The sequence below is a fragment of the Fukomys damarensis genome, unplaced genomic scaffold (genome assembly GCF_012274545.1).
Source record: "Fukomys damarensis isolate Sample0158 unplaced genomic scaffold, DMR_v1.0_HiC HiC_scaffold_11, whole genome shotgun sequence".
Classification (NCBI taxonomy): Eukaryota; Metazoa; Chordata; class Mammalia; order Rodentia; family Bathyergidae; genus Fukomys; species Fukomys damarensis.
The window spans coordinates 23,503,329-23,510,004 of record NW_022900923.1 but is presented as its reverse complement, the minus strand read 5'-3'; the positions used below and the strand labels follow the sequence as shown (position 1 = coordinate 23,510,004).

General features: G+C 47.1%; 1 non-coding gene across 1 annotated transcript; it reads right to left on the bottom strand.

The window, feature by feature from the left end:
- Positions 1-2,822: 2,822 nt before the first annotated feature.
- On the bottom strand, positions 2,823-2,947 carry LOC117285627. Its single transcript, XR_004516711.1, has one exon. It is a non-coding gene; the product is annotated as a U6atac minor spliceosomal RNA (small nuclear RNA).
- Between the last annotated feature and the right edge of the window lie 3,729 nt (positions 2,948-6,676).

Sequence of the window (6,676 nt, the reverse complement as noted above, 5' to 3'; positions counted from 1 at the left end):
GAATATAGAAGAGTAGGAGAAGGACAGAGGGAGGGGAGGAGAAAGAGCAGCTTTGAGCCAGGCAGCCCAATGACTGGAGAGCAGAAGCAGCCATTGGCTAAGATCTTCCCCTTGTGAGGATGGTGAATGGCTTGTACCAGTTCATGGCGTTGTACCCTGACTTGAGAGACTCGAGTACAGACAGGCTGCACAGGTGGAGGGTTGAAACGATCCTGCTTCTGTGAACACACACTCATCCCTCACTGTCCAGCTCCTCCAGCCCAGCAGGGCCCTACTTGCTTGGAACCCTGATCCTGCAGCAGCATGTGGCCTGAGGGTACCGGGTGCTTTGTGACACATCTCCCTAGAGCATCAGTTTTACTCAGTTATTTGGTGGGAGGCATTGTTTCTATTTAACAAACAGGGGTCTTATTTTGCAATACAGATGGAAAATGTACACGAATTTTTCAGATAAAATGTGCCTCTTTTGTGAATTTTACAGCTGAAGTTGCTGCTATAAACAGCCCAAGAGTTATTTACGCTCTCAGCTGTTCAGAACTATCTCTAGCAAAAATAGTGTAATGTGGCTGAGTGCACGGGTTCTGCAACTGTTGGACTACTCAACCACTCAGTGCCTCAGTTTCCCTATTACAAAATTGGGCTGAACTGAGAGCTGAGTTCACTTGTGTAAGGGGCTTAGAACAATGCCTGGCACCAGATAAGGGTCAGCTACACTTTGCTCCAGTGGGCAAGCTGAGAAGTGCCATGATAGATATAGGAACCCACAACTCAACTCCACGCCACCTTGAACTAACTTCTCTCCACAGTAAGAGCCTCAGTGATGTTGGGGGACAGGCAGTGATATGGCTCTTGGGCAGAAATGGTGAGGTTCGGGCACCAGCAGCATTCCACACACACCCAGCTCTTCCAAAGAGAGGGGAAGGGCACAAAGGAGCTATCAGGCTCCATCTCAGCCCTCTGCCTAAAGCTCCTCTCTTGCCAGGATCACCGTCTTCCCTTTCCTGCCAGCCCCTACCCATCCTCAGAACCAGAGCTGGGCCTGAGGTTAGGTGAGACAGATGCCCTGGAAACCAAAGTCACGGAGGACTTACTCCCAGGGTGGTGCACATGCTCAGCACTCAGCGCACCTGTTACCTTCCCTAGAAGCTGCCCTGTATCCCTGCATTAGAGTCTCACTGGACACCCCCGCTGCTCTCCATGCTATCGGAACTGCCCACTGCCCTGCCTGGCAGCCCACTGTGCGCAGGAACATCCTTGTCCTTTCCCACCCACGAAGCCTCACACCTGCCGACACAGGGAGGCAATGATAAATGTCTGATGGATAAAAGTTGAATGAATCATTCTCTTGGGGGTACCTCAAGGCCTGGAAAAAAATAATATGTTAATCACCATGTGGGACAAAAAGACTAGAAAAGGGGACTGAGGAAGCTGACAAGGACAAGGCAGAATGGAGTGTGAACTTGGAACATCTTATGGTAAAAATTACCCTGACGTTAGGGAGAGACAAGGAAGAAAGACCAAAAACACTTTCTTCTGAAAAATGTAGTATTCTGGAATTCACCCAATAATTCTTTCATTGATGCAACAATCCCGTGCTGAGAAACAGCTAACACCAGAGCAAGGAGCTAGCTACTACAGCAAAGGGACTGGAAAATGCACAGCCTAAAAAAGGGCCCTGTACATTCTGCTGCATCTCCATGCTGATAATGGCAGCCTGGGCATAAGCCCAACACACCTGACCTTGATACATTGAGTCACAGTGATCTCAGCCTTCAGGCCACTTTGTGGCAATCCTACTGTAAGGAATGTACTTTAGGAGAGATACAGTGCCTGTGACGAAAACATACCACACAACTGGAAGGCCAATCTGTTAGGTCTTAGGTATCACTGATCCTCTTGTCCCTACCCCATGCCCCCTCTCGTCAGCCCTAATAGACCCCCAAATAGCTAACAGATATTCTCCAAATTGGGTAGAACCTGCCTTTACCCAGGAGAGGCAACAGGATGTAGTGGACAGGGCAGGAGGTAGTGGATAGTGGATGAACCCCAGACGTGTCTGAATGATTGTGGTTGGGCATTTGTCTCTGCCATCAGTCCCAGCACAGCTGATGAAATGACGCAACACATGTAAATGCCCCAGGACATGTTAGAGTAGGGTTCAACACCTACCAACTCCATTCCTTTGAATAATGAGCTATATCATATATACACATAGCCTTATTAAATGTCCTTTTGTAACTGGGAATGTTACAGTATCTCCCCTACTTAAAATGCTACTTTCTCAGGCTGTTCAGTTGTCAAATAACAACTACAGTTGTCAAGCATCAGATAATTCCACTTCTGATCAACAGAGATCCAAGCTCTGTTCTGGGGACAGGTAGCAGTGGCGAGGGGCAACACCTGCTTGGGTATCTGGACATGCTGACAGAAGAAAGGGGGTCTGGATTGTTTCAGAAGATCTAAATAAAAGTTGGGTAGTGAGGAGAGACAAATGACAACAAAAGCAGTTGAGAAAGAGAGCAATTTGGAAAATATATGGGTGAAGAAACACGTGGCACACTCAGGAACTAAAGGCAGGGCATGAGCTGGGGGACAGAGGTGTGTGTGAAGATTTGATATGATACAAGAAATAATCAGGGCCTGGCCCAAATGGGTCCTGTATTGAAAATAATGGATTTGCCTTTAACTGTTTTTAAATTTTTTCTACGACAGATTGAACCCTGGGATACTATACCATTGAGCTACATCCTGTCCCTTTTATTTTTTTATTTTTTCGACAGCATCTCACTAGGCTTGAATTCGAAATCCTCTTGCCTTAGCCTCCAAGTAAATGGTTAGATGCCACGAAGTAGGTGGCAATGCCTTAATCATATGCACGTTGTCAGGTCCAAGGGCCTCTTCATCCTTGTTAAGGGGAGTGCTAACCTTCTCTCCTGTCATACAACACAACCTCCGAGTAGAGGGGATACAAGTGTGCACCACTGTGTCCAGCTAAGATTTGCCTTTATCTTCAAAGTCACAGAGAGACAGTCTCCGTCAGCAGGTTGGACGGGAGAGGGTGGGGAAGACTGCAGGCAGGAGACCAGTCTAGACGCTATTGTGATGACCAGACTGATAAATGAGTAGAACCTAAATTAGGTTAGTGACCAGGGTATGGAAGTGAGGAACTATAGTCAAGAGATGCTTGGGTGGTAAGAAAAGCAAATACAAAGAGTAGAAATGAGAGTACGACAGGCATCCAGGAAAACTTCCAAACTCCTGGTGGCTGAACTGATGGCTATTGACTGAGACAGAGAAGCCAGAAGGAATTAAGGAATTAATTGTTTAAAACAAAATAGTTTGAAATATTCGGAGGACATCTGAGTAGTGCCCAACAGAACTTGCAAACAGGACCAAGTTCAAACTTGAATCTGGGGGGTGGATGGGTAATCACTGTGTTTTTTCCCCCAAACCAGGGGACTAAAACTAGGGCCTTTGCACTGAGCTACATCCCCTACACTTTTCTAAATTGTTTAAATTTTTGAGATAAAGTAAAAGCTGCCCAGGTTGAGATTGAATTTACAATCCTCTTGCCTTAAATTATATTCCTCCACCTGTAACAAGGCTGATACCTACTTCTGGGAATTCTTAAGAAAATGTAGTCTGAACAAGACAGCTCTAAGGCAGTGCTGAGTCCCATATCTGGCATGCGGTGGAAAGCCCATGAGATCTGTTCAATCTGAAGGTAACCATGATCATTGATTTCTTCAAGTATGGTCATCACGAAAGGGTGCTATTCATCTGTCTCCTGGAGGCAGTCTGGCAAGGGAGAGAAGACTGTGGTCAAGACTGCTGGGCAACTAGCTGCTGCGTGGGAAGCATTCTGTGTCCACCTCCTTAGCTCCCACACCAGAAACACACCTAACCTCTTCTGTTCCCCCACAGCTGCCCTGCCCCAGCAGGATTCCAAAGATTGCCCTGACTCAGGCAATCTGAGCTGTGACAAGCAGGCGCCCTTGAGGCAAATCTTGCTCTGGGAAGATGAACTGGTTTGTATTTCTTCCACCTCCGGCAAAGCCTCAACCTCTGGATGCTGTGAGTAGCTCATTCCCAGGAAGAATGACCTCTAGTTGTGGTAGCGCATGTGACACCTCCCAGGCTAGAAGGTGCACTCCCAGAGACCACAAACTGGGTCATGTGGGTCCTTATTTCCCTCCTATCCTCTAGTACCTGCCTATCTGAGCACCTGGTCAAGGAAGGTTACTTGCATTTTAATGGCTTTGTCTTGGTTTCTAAACTGGATAAACAGAGCTGGACTCATTCCTTAAAACTCAACAGGAATATATGATGTTAGGCAAGGGTTAACAAGATCCAGAACCCTGCAGCCTCCTTCTCCTCTTCCCTATCTCTGCACCTGCCCCAGCCTATGATGCAGAGACTGAGTATCTCAGGAATGGACTCGTAAGTCATGCCTGAGACAGGACAGGAGGCCCTGGAATAGATAAGTTTCAGTTCACCAACACCCAAATTACATCATCTTCAGCAAGAAATCAAGGTAGCTCCAAGATCCTGCTCTTCCCCCATGGTCTCACATACTGGACCATGGAGCTCTGGAGTGGAGTGAAAGCACCAGGCCTATCCCCTGACACACACACACAGGTGATTGCCACCCAAAACATGCCAACTCACACAAACCTACCTTCTTCCTCTCTGCATCTTCTTCCCTGCTGGGTTGCCACTTAGTCCCCTCTGTCCAGTAGAGGGGCTACTTCTCATACCAGTCATCTAAGGGGGCAACAGAGACCATTGGCCTTGGGTCCTGCTAACCGTGACCGAGCACGTCATTTTCAGCCCATGACCTAACAGTTATGGAATGTCAGCAAAGGGGTTGTTCCCAGACCAGCCTCCCCTCCCTCATTTTCCCTAGGCCCCTGACTATTTACTTGTTCAGCCTTTCTTTGTACTTGGACCAACCAGCCTCTGACCCTCCCAGGGGATGAGCCATCATCCCAAGTCTCTGCTTGGAGAACAACTGATTTAGACTTCAGAGATTTGGGAGACCTGGGGAGACTTTCCTAAATGAGATCCACCCCCCATTCCAGCAGACTCCAGTTGCCTAGCAACTGGAGGAAGTGAGCTGGAAGTCTGGAGTTTATACCACAGCCCCCTGTGCTGTGATGAGCTTGGTGTGGCCACCTATGGGGGAAGGCCTGCAGCTGGTAATTATCGGGGTGATGGCCATAATCCCAGACCTGCTATTACTGTGTTTACTGAGCAGCAATTGCTACAGAAGCTCACACCACTGGCCTTTCCCAGGCCCTCTCCCTTCCCGCCCTGTGCTGACTAAGGGAGTAGAAAATAGCCTCAGGCTGTTCCCAGAGTAGAAGCTACAGTCTCATAGAGCCCCAGGGTGCTCTGATACCGGTTCTGCCACTTAAGCTGCTCCTCAAAGCTGTGAGTGGCCCCTAAAGAGGAATGAGGATGCGAGGGAGGCTCAGGGCACACACCCTTGGCTTGGGTGGGAGCAGCCATGTCCAGTGACCAGAACTAGAAGGGATGCTTGGAGGGGCAGGACAGCTGGTCTTATTAAAAGGATGCTAGTTCTTTGTTGTTTTGTGTTTCGGTTGTTTTGTTTTTGCTTGTATTTTATGTGGTACAGAGGATCACTGAACCCATGGCCTTTGCACTGAGCTATGTCCCCAGCCCTTTATTCTTTGAGATAGCCCAGCTTTCTTCTTTTTCTTTCCCGAAGCTAGTGGTCTGCTCTCTGTTCTCCCTTCTAAGAGGCCTGCTCAAGGCCAGGCTAAGGGGGAGAGACATGCATGGAATTGAGAATGTTAAACATTTCCGGTCTCTGTCTCCATCTGTGTCCACCATAATGGAGAAGAGAAAAGGGGAATTTGAATCTCCAGTGTCATGAGGCCAGGGAGGACAGAAGCCTTAAAGATAACTACCTTGATTTTCTTTCTTGGGATCTCTCTTGTTTATAAGCTGCTGGCCTGAAGTTCATGGGAGTTCATTTAGCATACACCTAGACTTCTGTCAAATTGTTTCTCTGATAATGATGTGTCACTCTTCCAGACATACTTCCAGCTCTGCCTTCTATCTCCATCCTTCATGCCTTGAGTCTTGCATTCCGGATCTAGAAACTATATCTTGATGTGCCCCTTCTTTGGTTTTTCTCACCTTCACGAGTCAAAGGCCTAAATATCATGGAACCCATGAATGGTCTGGGAATCAAGACCACAAGTACAAACTAATCAAAGTAATGGATTCAAAGACTGTTAAATCTTAGTGTTGTATTAAAAACATGATCTAATATCCCCCATTTTACAGATGAGGAAACCAAGGCCCAGAAAGGGAAGCTGGTTGACCCATGACCACATTGCTAGCTATTGGCAAAACTAAAGGCAGAGTCCAGGCTTCCTGATTTCTGCTCAGTTGTACTTTCCAACATATGAGTCTGCTTCTTGATTCTGCTTGCACTTTGCATTTAAACCAGAGAGGTTTTTTTTAAACCTAGCATTGTTAGATATGAAACACTTTAAACTTCCCCAAAAAATTTTACAAGGACTTTATTCTATCTTCAAAGTACTGTTTTCAGATAAGTGAAGTTGATGAGACTACTTTAGCTGTATAGTTTGGGAAACAGGCTGGGAAGAGTTGCCTCAAGTCACAGTAATGGATGTGTCTGTCA